The 13,313-nt window shown below is 43.2% G+C and overlaps 1 protein-coding gene across 3 annotated transcripts in view; it reads right to left on the bottom strand.

Moving 5' to 3' along the window:
- LOC310658520 (solute carrier family 23 member 1-like) overlaps window positions 1-8,149 on the bottom strand; it is a 39,467-nt gene extending 31,318 nt beyond the window's left edge. For 2 of the 3 annotated variants that reach the window (XM_083400548.1, XM_083400549.1), the window contains exon 1: window positions 8,032-8,149. The gene's annotated coding sequence lies outside the window, so the exon portion shown is untranslated. Of the gene's footprint in view, window positions 1-7,918; window positions 7,936-8,031 lie in introns of those variants that run through there. The other variant, XM_083400550.1, reaches the window with a different exon arrangement.
- Window positions 8,150-13,313: the final 5,164 nt, after the last annotated feature.

Raw genomic sequence — 13,313 nt, 5'->3', positions numbered from 1 at the left:
TCTTACTCAGCTATCTCTTTCATACTTCGGAGATTTCAGTCGGGATTATCCAAACACTTTCAATTGTCTCTCTGCAGCTCTGAGGATTGGAAGCTAATCTTCTCCAAGAAAACAAAAGATTCTCAAAGATTCATAGGAAACAGAGCTCTGTACTCAGTAACACAACTTGCTTGATTTTCCTGTGGCCTTGTAGAACCATGGCACACACTCGGTACCGCAGATTCCTCGAGCATTAGGGTCAAAATATTATGTCTGAATGAAGTTCCAATATTTAACTAACAATCCAATAGCCAAAGACTGCCAAATAAAATCATGCGGCTATGGTATGCTTGGCCAGCTATACTGCCACAGGAGTGGGGAGAGGAGAGGAGGGGGGCAATATGCAAGGTGGTGGGTGTGGGGTTGCCTTGCTCCTGTCATTATAAACAGGGGTGAGAAACCTCTGACCCATGGGCCAAATTTGGCCTGGCATGGGTTCGATTTAGCCCAGGTAATTTTTGAAAGCCACACCCACCTGCCCCATGCCTGAAAGCATATATGAGACACGACTACGTTGGTTATGCAACCAATTTCCCCATGGATAATTCGATCACAAAGTCAATCCTTGCAGAAAACAGCTTTGCTGCCATAGCTAATCTGCCAGTGCTTGATAAGCGTCAAACATAGGGATGGCAAAGCCCCTTGTGCTACAATTCCCAAGCAGCCAGCAACCTACTGACAGTTGGGCACTTGGAAAGCACTATGCAAGGACTTTGACAGGTGGGGAGGACAACCACCTGTCAAAGTTGGTCCACGGAGGTGGGGACAAAAGGAAGGATCGGGCCTGCAGAGCCAGAAAAAAATTCCCCACCCCCGGTGATCAATCATGGTTTATTGTAACATCCAATAACAATGTGAAATACATAGATGATGAGAACTGAATGAAGCAATGGGTATTGCCTAGGGGCAGAAACCCAACAAGAACTGCAAGAACTTTGCGCCAGCACTTTTAACCAACTAATCGATAGGAGAACCAGCCAGACGGGTTGCAAACTCCACCAATGGCTACCTTAGAACATATGCTCCAACCTTTGTTACTGATATTATTTTCTGCCCTGCTTGCGTAAATGAACAGTGTGACAGCTTCTGAAAACCACATAAGCTCATTATCCAGTCTACCAACAGTCTGGACATGCATTAAGATATCATTTCTAGCCTTTCTAGGTTTTTAAAAACTGCATTTTATTGATTTTCAAATATAACAAGCCTAAAAAGAACTACAACATTGTAGATGCTGCTATCTTAATAAAGCAGCTTGCAAGCCTCCTTGGTGTTGACCATTGACAAAACTACTTGGGACATTGACAAAACTACAAATTAATATTCAAGTAACAAGAGTTCGCCTGGCAAGTCTGATCGAGAAGTGATCCAGTTTGTGTGTATGCTAACTAGGTTCTAGGTGGAGCAGGACCTTGCCTGCTACTAGATGGATGGAGAATATGGGTGTGATAGACATGCCTTTGCTAACAATGGACTTTGCTGGGGCAACAGATTACACAAAACAAACTATAGAACTGATGATTACATAATTCCTATAGAAGTGGTTCAAGCCTGAAGAAACCACATGGATGCAGGTGGCAGAAATAATTGTAGAAACATTTTGCTGCCGCCTAGTATTGCAAACATTAACACACAACAATAACACACAACAAGTGTACAGCAGTTTTAGAACCAGTGTCACTGTATGTCAGGGCAGCGGTAGTACCTCTGGTGGGGAACATGTTGTGCTCCTTCTGGGGAAGTTTGTAAACTTTTGGTCCCCACCTTACATTCAGCCCTTACCTGTGGCTCCTAGAAGCTGTCTGCATGCAACAGCGGCCATACCCTGGAAAATGGCTTCAGCTGGTTGGCTAAACCAGGTGAGTGTAGCCGTTGGATCTGAAACTCTCTGTGAGTTAGGGATTTCCCCTGCATGTGAAGACAGGCTCTGGTGGATATGAGACCAATAGTGGGTTCAATAGTCAAGAAGCTGGCTTCTTCACATGCTGTAGAGGGAAGTGTGGGGCAGATGGGGCTCATCAACCTGGGAAGGTAGCCCATCTAGGAGAAGGAAAACTCTGATCCTAAACCTCTGCTGCCTTGCAGGATATCTTCGGGAGAAGAAAAGGCTAAGAAGTAAACCCTACAAAAATCTGGAGTACAGTTCCATAAGATAGTTGGATGGTGCCTTGTATCCTTATAGCAATTCCTGCAGCCAAGCTGGTGCCAAACATATCACTCGGCTTTTTTGGGCTGAGAGGAGGGGTGTTGTCAACTGGGCAGCCCAGGACCCCCAGGCTTGTGCCCCGAGGAGGTCACTTCAGTGCTGCTAACACAGCAGTTTACTTCACCCCAGAGGCGCGCACTATTGTTGAGAGAGAGAGAGAGAGAGAGAGAGAGAGAGAGAGAGAGAGATGCCAACAACAACATGGTCACAAATGAATTTCAGTTAGATGTGAGGCTTCAGGCCTCTGACAGCTTCCCTGTTTTCCTGGCTTATATGTGTGTCTCTAAACACTCAGTCAATCTAGTTTCCCAATAGGTCACGAAAAAAAAGTTGAAGTTAAAGTTTAATGAAGTTTACAGACAATGTTGTAGCATAATGATCACAATTACGACAAAAAGCAGATCATTACTAATGATAACAAAGATAACATTTCTTGTGCAAACAGTGAACAGGACAAATCATTATGATTATTCCAGTAAGGTGAATAAACTTAATGACCAAGACAAGATGATAATGACAACCTGAATAACAATCAGATAAGAACATGAAGAAGAACCAGAAGTTCATTTTAGAATTTAAAAGATTCTCCTCTGTAGTTTGCCAGGCCAAGACTGGTGTTAATTGCAGATTCTATTCCAGACAGATGAATCAGGATGTCAGAGTGGTTACTGGACCAGTGTTTTCACCCTTATATATATCTTTTAAATATTTTATTTGGATTTTCAATTTTAAAAATAACAAAACCAAGCAATAACTCTGGTATAGAGTTTTTTTTTTTCATTTCCATTTATCTATATAACATACAGAGAGCAAGTTCAGATACTCAGTGCCACCTGGATCATGCTATTAACTAATTTCTAGACCTCTCAAGATAGCTTATTATTCATTTTGGATAGATGCACTCCCCACCTCTATTTACCAACGCAAGAAATGAAAACCAAATTCATATGACATTATGCGATCTTATTATCTCTCTTACCCATCTGCTATAGCTAATGAGCTTCTTTGAGAGGGCATCTATCAATTCTCCCACATCACCCTTTCCTTTCCAGCTATTTCCATCCTCACTGCTACCGAAAACAGCCTCACCTGTGCAACACGCTCCTCTCCCTTTGGTCAAACAAATATAGTAAAGCCATCAGAGGTTCAGTTAATCTCTGATATTTCACTCATGATTTCTTAAGTGCCTTGCAAACATGTTTGAACCTGAAAGCACATTAATCAGTATCACATTAAAGTACATTAACCTTTGTGTCCTTCAGGAGGCATGAAGTCGAACTTCTGTAATGGGATGACCCCTCTCAAACCAGTTACACAACCTATAGAATCCCCTTCCTTTCCATAGACTAAATGGCCAGTATTTATCCCTTCCCACACAGACAGAAAATCAAGTTAAGGATGAAAGAGGAAATACAAGAAGAAGAAGAAGAAGAAGAGTTTGGATTTGATATCCCGCCTTTCACTCCCTTTAAGGAGTCTCAAAGCAGCTAACATTCTCCTTTCCCTTCCTCCCCCACAACAAACACTCTGTGAGGTGAATGAGGCTGAGAGACTTCAGAGAAGTGTGACTGGCCCAAGGTCACCCAGCAGCTGCATGTGGAGGAGCAGAGACACGAACCCGGTTCCCCAGATTACGAGACTACCGCTCTTAACCACTACACCATACTGGCTCTACTAGGGGAAGAAATGCCCAATGACTACAATAAAATATTGCCACCTACAAAAGAAAAAGAGGAATGTTAACATTGCTGCCTTTGCTCTTTTCATCAACAGAATTTCGTTTCTATAAATGCCTGGAGGACATTGAATTTGGGCTGTGGCATAGTCATCTGAAACTGGGAAGTTAATTCTGCCTCAACTTGATAACGTCCACAGCAGTGACTCCATGTTTTACACTCCTATCTCCACTGCCTCATCAGAGTGGTCTTTAGTGCCTTTATCCTGTTTTCTTACTCCTCTCACCATGATGGCTCACCAGAGTCAGACTTACCTGATGAGTTGTCTGTCACAAGGAGGAAAATGTCTCCAAATCCTTGCCAATTCCACAGAAACAGTCTCCAGTGAATTGCCCCTTGTTTGGTTGCCTTTGGATGCCAGGTCATTTGTATTTTCCCACTATTTGAACCCTTTTCCTTTAGGAGCTTCTCAACTATGAAGCCATCTCAACAGAGTTAGCTATGCCCTTCCACTCTCGCCCCTAATATTGGTCGGCTAAAACTATGAATGTTCTAGGAAAATTACCCAGCTCAGATAGAAAAGACATGACATAATTTGCAGCACCTGAAGGAGAAATAGACCTTAGCTTGGTGACATCATTATATGTGGGCATTATTTGGATCAGCCTGCAACAATTAAGTTTTTAGCTTTAACCTATTTTAGATTATTACATCAGTCACAGGTGTGAGCACTGGCCAAGTTAATACCATACTTTGTTTTGTATGTGTGGATGACATTTCCAACCAACTCTCTCTCTCTGCCTAAAAATAATGCTCTGGTGCTCATCTAATAACTATATTGGATTTTCACAAGGCTTGCCCAGCTTCAAATATGTGCTAAGTATTAGGTTGAACTTTAACATGGCCTTCCTAGTCTCTCTGGTCGAAAGTGTTTCCATGTGTTCTGAAACCAGTGCCATGTCATTCAAATGGCACCATTCACACACAAGAGGAAGATGTCAGCAGCCTTGGGGGAGTCGCAATATTTACAGAAATACAATTATTATTATTATTATTATTATTATTATTATTATTATTATTATTAAATTTAACAGGGGAAGGATCCCTAAAACAGCCCCATGAGGAGTGAGGATGCTCAGCTTGCATGGAAAGCAGAATGACTGTTAGAGAGGAAGAAACAGCAGTGGGGGGTGGCAGGGAATAGAATGGAGTAGCTAGAAACCTGAAGAGGAGCACTCCACACAAATAACATTTTGTTACAAGTCCAACTCGTCTGTCCAATCTGATATATATTATTATATATCTATTTATACCCTGCCTTTTCCCCTGTTGGGACTCAAGGCAGCTTACAGCTAAAAACAAAGACTGGCTATAAACATTTTGAAAAAATTAGTACAGTTAAACTTTAATAGAATTAAAACTATACCTATATAAAATCTGTTTGTAATTATTTGTATGCTTTAATTACAATAAATCTTCAGCCTACACCTTCTGTTGTTGACCCTCTACTGTTCTTGCTTGACTCTTCCAGCCCTTTCACAGCCACCCCACCTGCCTCTGGCCCATCAGATTCAGACTTCATGGCTGGCTGTCATAAACTAGATTTGAGTTTTGCAGCTTCTCTAGATTAATTCTCTTGCAGAGGAATAAAAGGTAATTCACTTGAGAGACACAAACATGGCAGACTGCCTTTTCCTTCCAAGAAAATGTTGTGTATTTGTGTGCACCCAATATTAGATTCAAAATCAACTGTTACATGCAAACAAAGAGTTCTTAAGTCACTCTGGAATTGAATTGATTTTAAATCAGTCTGATGCACTGTAGCTCTAAAAAGAAACAGGATCTTCAGTACTAGGAAGAAGAGATGGACAAATACACACACACAGAGTTCCTTGCATTTTTATCTTCCACTTCATTTACATTGTATCTGAACAAACACCTTGTGAGGTAGGTTAGTTATTGCCAGCAACAAGGCCAAAGTTAAATATTATTGCATAAATCAATCATGCACTGATAACTTTGCACCTGTGTGAAGTTGTGGTCACCCCACATAGAGAGATGAGTGAGTAATCCAGGGAATAGAACAGATTCTTTAGTCATATGGAATTTAACTCTAGAGAAAATTAAAGGTCACAAAAGGAATAGGAAAATGAATGAAAGAGCTAAGCATCACAATAGATGATCAAGTAGGTAAAAAAAACCTATTGGAACTCTTATAGGATATTTATAAAAAGAATAGATTAAAAATAGCATGACATAAAATAGTTGCTGCAGTTTCCTTAAATTTCTGGCTACCTGAATGGTGCATTTGTAGACGTTTGCCCAGGGTCTTTTTATACTATATTTTCTTTAATAAAGTAGTAACAGTGCATTCACTGCTTTTGGTATTTACACCACTTCATATGCTATTATCTTATGCTCTTCCTCATTACCGCTTGCTCAGCCTCATTATTTAATTGTTCTTCCCATTATTTAATTGTTCTTCCCATTTTATAGATGGGAAACAGAGTATATTGTGGTTTCTCCAGGATCATCTAATGTGTCATTAATACTAGACCAAAATTGTGAAACCAGGTCTACTGAATAGAAGGCAAAAACTTTATCCTCTAAGATACTGCGTCCTATCTCAGAATAAAATGGACGTCTTAGACAAAAGCCACTAGGTTTAATTTTCTCATACTCAATTTGCAGCTTTGACTCAAAATGATGGAACTGTATTAGAAAGTTGCCAACACTCTCTCATCCAAAAGAAAGTAAACGATGTAGTGCTCCCTGCCTTCCCACTGCACTTAATAGGAAGCACTTAATATTTCAAAGCACTCTTGCAGCTGAAATTCCAAAACAAGAAGGTATCATTTTTTTAAAAGGATCGCTAAAGTCTTAAGGGCATTATTTAACCAGTGCGACGTGCAAAACTTTTTGGTGTTTCTCTGTGGACTGAGTCATGAAAGCACAACCCTGCCAGCATCTGCTTGTGAAGAAAGCTTAATTAGCTGGAGTTCCTTTTTACTTTGGTGTTGTTTGACCATGTAAAGTGCATGGCACTTAGGAAGAACATCAGCAGACCATCTCATGTCAACATTGCATGTAATTCGGCAGGCTATACCATTAATCAAATGAGGGCAGGGTGAAGGCCTTTTTTAAAAATAAAAGAACCCCAAACAAACAAACCAGCAATTCATTACTTTTAATGCTTTCCCCCTAATATACCTATCAGCAGACCAACTGCTCCTAGAAAACAAAAATGCAGACTTGTGTAATGCTATACGCTGAATTAGCCAGGGATAAGGGAATCTGAAATCCTGCTTATGCTAATTCAAGTTGTTCCATAAGGAGATTTTACCTTGTTGCTGAGTTACTCCCACTTCCATCACTAATTCGTGAGTTAGCAGTCTAAAGGGGGGCTGCCACAGTGTGCTTCAAAGGTATCATGATGCTAATGCAGATATATAAATAGTTCTTTTCCAGTTTGACTGTGTGCGCGCGCGCACACACACACACACACACACACACATACATACATTCTGAAGTCCAGTCAAAGAAGTTCACTTCATAGCATCTGAAAAGCTAGTTATGTGCTACACTTGATCATGTTAACTTTGTGCTACTTTTGTGTTTATCTGCTATGGGGTACTTTCATTACACTCCATTCCTAGTTTTAAGTAAAACTGCCTTGGATTCCTATTTTCCCACCTGCCTATTTCCATAGCTAGCTCTCAAAATCCTTTTGATCAAACTCAGGGAATGTAGCAAACCAACAAAAGCAAGCAGAAGGCAACTCTAACTTAGTACCTGCAACGGCAATCCTTTTATTCTCCGACTGGGCTTTGTTGCTAACTTGTCCCTCTGCCTGTTAGGCCAGACCCCAGAAGGTGCTATCAATCATCCTGGGTTTGTCATAATAGCTTAGCAGCTTGACCTGCACCTCTACAGCAACAGGAGCCAGATTCCTCAAAGGGCTCTTTTGTCCTGTCTTAGTGCTACCTATTCCCACAACCTGTCAGTTCATGACAGCCAAGCAGGCAGAAAAGCTTCGGAGCAGGGACTGAAGGATTGTGCATTTCCTCTTGGGATGATCTATCTATCCGTCTATGAAGAGTTAAAGGGTACCTGAGCTTTTCAGACAGTTCTCTGCCCAGCTGTTCTTGGTCCGCTGAGATGCGAGTCACAGAGGTAGCTGCTCTCCTCCAGGGCTTATGCTTTTTGGCGTCATTGAAACTGCTCTGGGCTGGAGCACAAGGATAAATTGAAGAGCTGCCAGGATGTCAACACCAGGCGATTTGTACGTGGGTGTAGGTGGCACCGATACAACAAAGGAGGGGACAAAAGGAAGAGGGGAGGTGGGAAAACACTATGGAAGATTAAAGATGATTCTGGCTTGTTTACACATGGGATGGGCTGAGGAAGATATATCTATACTACTTAACCTGCAATAAAAGAGGGAAGCAGCTTGCTCCACATTTTTCTGTGGCTTGCCCGTGTCACACATTCCATGCAAGTTAGGAGGCAGGTGCTCAGCTAAAGCAGGAAGGACCAGCAAAGTGAAATGGTCAAATGGAAGCAGCAGCACATATGAAACTGTTTCACACCAATATAAGTAGGTGTGAATGTACGCTTCCCCTAATAATCCAGCTAAGGGAAGGACCCATTTTCACAGAAAGCACGGGCAGGAAAGGGTTAAAAATCCCCAATTCTTCTTGAAAACATAGGAAGCCTTGTACCGAGTCATCCCATTGGTCCATCTTGTTCAGTTTTGTCTACACTCCAGGCTTTCCGGTGAGGGTCTCTCTCAGTCCTACCTGGAGATGTTGTTGTTTAGTCATTTAGTCATGTCCGACTCTTCGTGACCCCATGGACCAGAGCACGCCAGGCACTCCTGTCTTCCACTGCCTCCCGCAGTTTGGTCAAACTCATGCTGGGAGCTTCAAGAACACTGTCCAACCATCTCGTCCTCTGTCGTCCCCTTCTCCTTGTGCCCTCCATCTTTCCCAACATCAGGGTCTTTTCCAGGGAGTCTTGTCTTCTCATGAAGTGGCCAAAGTATTGGAGTCTCAGCTTCAGAATCTTTCCTTCCAGTGAGCACTCAGGGCTGATTTCCTTAAGAATGGATAGGTTTGATCTTCTTGCAGTCCATGGGACTCTCAAGAGTCTCCTCCAGCACCAGGGGATTGAACTTGGGACCTTCTACATGCAAGGCAAATGCTCTACCACCAGGCTACAACTCTTCCCTTAATGCATCTTCACCTTCACTGCCTCTTCCCTCTCTCATCTGCCGTCTTGTCTAGTTTGGCTTGAAGTCTGTACTGGTCCAGGATGGTGTGCTCTGCCAAAGGCTCCCATGGCACTCTCTAGCAGGGGTCTTCCTCAAGTCCAGGCATTGCCCAAAATCACTTGGGTCCCACTTGGCTCCACCACAAACCTATGCTCCTTTCCCCTCTCTCTCTCCAGAAATGAAAGAGCACAGGGGAGCATTATAGGAAGGAATGGGTGCTCTTGCTGTGCATGCTCCATGCTTGTCACTAAACAGCAGCAGCACTTGCGGAAAGAGTGTTGAAGAGCAAAGGGCGCATGGCCTCATGAGGGGAGAAGAGCTGCTGGGTTGCATCTAATGTGAATTCTACTCAGGGTAGACCTCTTGAAATTAAAGGCCAGGACTAACTTCAGCCCATTCATTTCAATGGGGCTACTTAGAGCAGAACTCAGTTAGATATAACCCACTGGGGGAGAATGCTTGAATCAGGAAAAGTCTGTTAATGGGGAATAGCATTCTAACCAATAAGTGAAGACATCGCAGAATGGAGGAAGAGCAGCAATGACCAATTAAGCTTTTAGGAAAGGACGAGTGGGACCTGCAACAAAAATGTTGCCACGTGGAATGCTTCTGTTCAGCATTCCACTCATGACCTATTTATTCCCTTTTCTATGATACTCCAACTCTCTTCTCTCCACCTGCCTCACCCTGCAAATAGACATGGGAGCATTCCACAACCATGGGAGCATTCCACAACCACCGAGCATGCTCAGTCATGACTGGGTTGTTTGAAGGGGTCTCACCCCTTATACTTTCTCCCTAAAGTTTCTACTTCTTCTTCTGATCTTGGGACTGCTTCTCTCTTGTGCATTGAGGGCTACACAAGCAACGGCACTCACACCTGACCACAGGGAATATAGGCTTTCAAGAAAAGCATATGTGATGTCAAATGTGGAAATAGGGAGGGAAGCATTAGCTAGCAGGAAAGGGAAGGTATACTGGGAAAAGTTATGTAAGAGGCCAGGTTTGCTTCATTAGATACATCCATTTTGTTTTCTTTATTCTGTGACGACGCCATCTAAGAAATATACATGGATTAAAATAGTTTTAAAATAACTGTGGTTAAATCTAATCCAAATGTGATTGTTCAACTGGCTAGTCCACTTTCCTAATCCAGCCATACACATCTTTTTTGCACTGTCATTCAGTTAAATTACCGTATTTTTTGCACCATAACACTCACTTTTTTCCTCCTAGAAAGTAAGGGGAAATGTCTGTGCGTGTTATGGAGGGAATGCCTACGGGTGGCATGCCTACGGATTTTCCTGCTCTAAAAACTACGTGCGTGTTATGGTCGGGTGCGTGTTATAGAGCGAAAAATACGGTACATCAGATAGGTGGGAGGACTCTATAAAAACTCTCCCTCCACTGCCACTGCCATTCCAAGCTTCGTATACAAGGTCTGATCGCCCCGACTGGCCCCAACTGAACCCACATCTCTGAGCCACATTTTACTAGGCTCAGAGCTGATAAAACAGGGATCTAAAAGCAGATTGCCGGCATGAGCCTTTTGAGTCTTAATTCCAAAATAACAAGCCTTTGTATTCTCTTGGCTGCTTTAAAATGTTTCTAAAAGGGGGAAAATGCATGCTGATTATCCAATCAGCATTTTCAGCCTAAAATACTACAACTTTGCAGCCTCAAACAGTAACTGGAGTCACTCAATGTTAGCTGGGCTGATACTCGCTGAACATGTGATGCGACTCAGCCTTGGCTCTGCAGCACGGACCTTAATTGAAACATGTGCTCTGTTTTCTGGCAACTTAAATGCCAGGGGACTTTATCTCCCTAGCTGGCAGTGAGATGCCATCAGCCGGTGAAACGATTTGGTGACATTTCACTGCCAGTATTTACTTGCCTCGCCTAGTACAGTGAGGTGCCAAACAGCAACCTCCTCGTGTGCCATTGCTTCACATCTCTGCCTGCTTCTCCCTTGGTCCTTGTTGTGTTCACATTTGACTAATCCTCAGAAAGCAAGGTATCAGCAAGCTCAACAAGCACACGTGATGGGCAGGTTGAAGCCGGAGCTTCTGTAAAGATTGGGCAACAGAAGGGAGTGAAACTCCCAAATTCTGATTACAGCCAGGGGCATCATCTGGCAGGGAGCAACACCCAGCAGACACGGGGGAGGGATTTTTAAAACCACATTTATACAGGGGTCACAAGTGCTGACTCATCTTGCTCAGACAGTTTGTGTCTCTGGCACTATAAATTAAGAAATAAGTGGGCTGTCCAAGGTTGTTGTTGTTTTTGTTTAAAGTAGGATTATTATGGGTAGAAAATGGCTTCACTCTGTGCCTCAGTTCAGACATGACCTAACTATTCAACATACTGTGGTATCTCTGGTTATGAACTTAATTCATTCTGGAGGTCCGTTCTTAACCTGAAACTGTTCTTAACCTGAGGTACCACTTTAGCTAATGGGGCCTCCCACTGCCGCTGTGGAGTCACCGTGCGATTTCTGTTCTCAACCTGAGGTAAAGTTCTTAACCCGAGGTACTGCTTCTGGGTTAGCGGAGTCTGTAACCCGAAGTGTTTGTAACCCGAGGTACCACTGTATTTTGAAGTGCTTCCTGAGCTTTCTCTTTCCCCCTGCCATTTTTTTTTTTTTTTTTGCTAACCATCATTTGCTATAATATCAGGACTGATGAACTATATTAGACCCACAATTGCCCCACCCATGAGGCAAGGTGAAGCAGATGCCTTAGGCAGCAGAAGTACAAGAGGCACCACCTGCCCCACAGCCTCTGCAGCTGGAATGCATCCCCGTCTCACTGAATTGGCGAGAGGGGGGTATTTTGGTGGCAGTGGAAGTGGTGGGGCAAGCGAGGGGTGGAATACAGTGGGAAGGGAAGGGGCAGAACATTCCTGTTTCACCTCAGGTGGCGAAACAGAATGGGCCATCCCTGATTAGCCCTATGCTTCCAAGCCCAATTTGAATATGGTTTCCAAACCATGCTGTGGAAGGCACGATCTATAGTTTGCCCATTTGTGACAAATTGTGGTTAGCAAAAGCAAACCAGTAACGGAAGGAACCTGTACACGAAAGGGTAAGAAGTAGTGTGGGAGCCCAGGAGGGCACTCCCAAGAGAAAAACTATAATTTTGCATTACATCAAGCATACTAGCTGCACTTCTGCTAGGTAAAGGTTAACAGAGAAAGTTTGCTTCCTGTTATGTGACAACAACAAAGCTGGGCTACCCTTCATACCATGCTCAGTATAGTGCAGAATCCTTTTATATAGGCACACTCTCCTAGCACCCTTGCCTATTGTACTTGAGGCACTAGAACTGAGATAGGTGATACTCCATCCCGCCTGCCACAGACAGATGTTGCTCTGTAGGGCCCACAGCACCAAACAAACGTATTCTGTTCAAAGAACCATACAGAGGAAAAGCAGGGACTTTGAAGTAGCCCATCAACAGTTGGCACTTGGCAGTGGACTGATCTTCCCCACCACTGGATTTCTATGTGAATTACTAATTGTTTCTAATCTTGCATCTGTATTTACTTATTGGAATGCATCATTTTCATGCAATTTGGGTCCACTTTCCTCTTCTTTGTAGGTGGTGCATTTCCTCTTTTTCTAGCAAATTCTAAGTGTCCAGCCTATTTTCTCCTCCTGCCCATGGCCAAAAGTGAAAACCCAGTGGGAGCACCAAAGCAAGGCTTGGCAGAGAAACAGTCAGACCCAAGGGGCTTAGAAAACAGCAATGCTTCATCTCAAAAATTAGAAACACTGGTCCTCAACCCTGCCTGGAAGTTGCACTCTTCAACAAGCAAGGCCTCCTTAACAAACTGCACACTCAGATACACATACTTCCGTGCTGTGTCTCAATCCTAGAAGAAAACAGATCCCAGTGCTAAACCCTTGATTCACTTTAAGCAAAAACTTCCTGGAATTGCTATTGTCTGCCTTCCCATTAGCTTCAGGGCAGGGAGAATCCAACATTAGACTTCGCCCTGCTATGTGGAGGAAGAAGCAGCTTTTATAGTGCCCTTCACTTCCTTCTCCTTCTGCTGCCCCACCTCTGTGAATCATGGGGGAGCAAAGTCGTCAGCACGCTCATTGTGGCAGCCG

Source organism: Podarcis tiliguerta (assembly GCF_965153285.1).
Source record: "Podarcis tiliguerta genome assembly, chromosome: 10".
NCBI classification, from domain to species: domain Eukaryota; kingdom Metazoa; phylum Chordata; class Lepidosauria; order Squamata; family Lacertidae; genus Podarcis; species Podarcis tiliguerta.
Note: the sequence above shows the minus strand (reverse complement) of the source record. Positions and strands in the feature narration are given on the sequence as shown.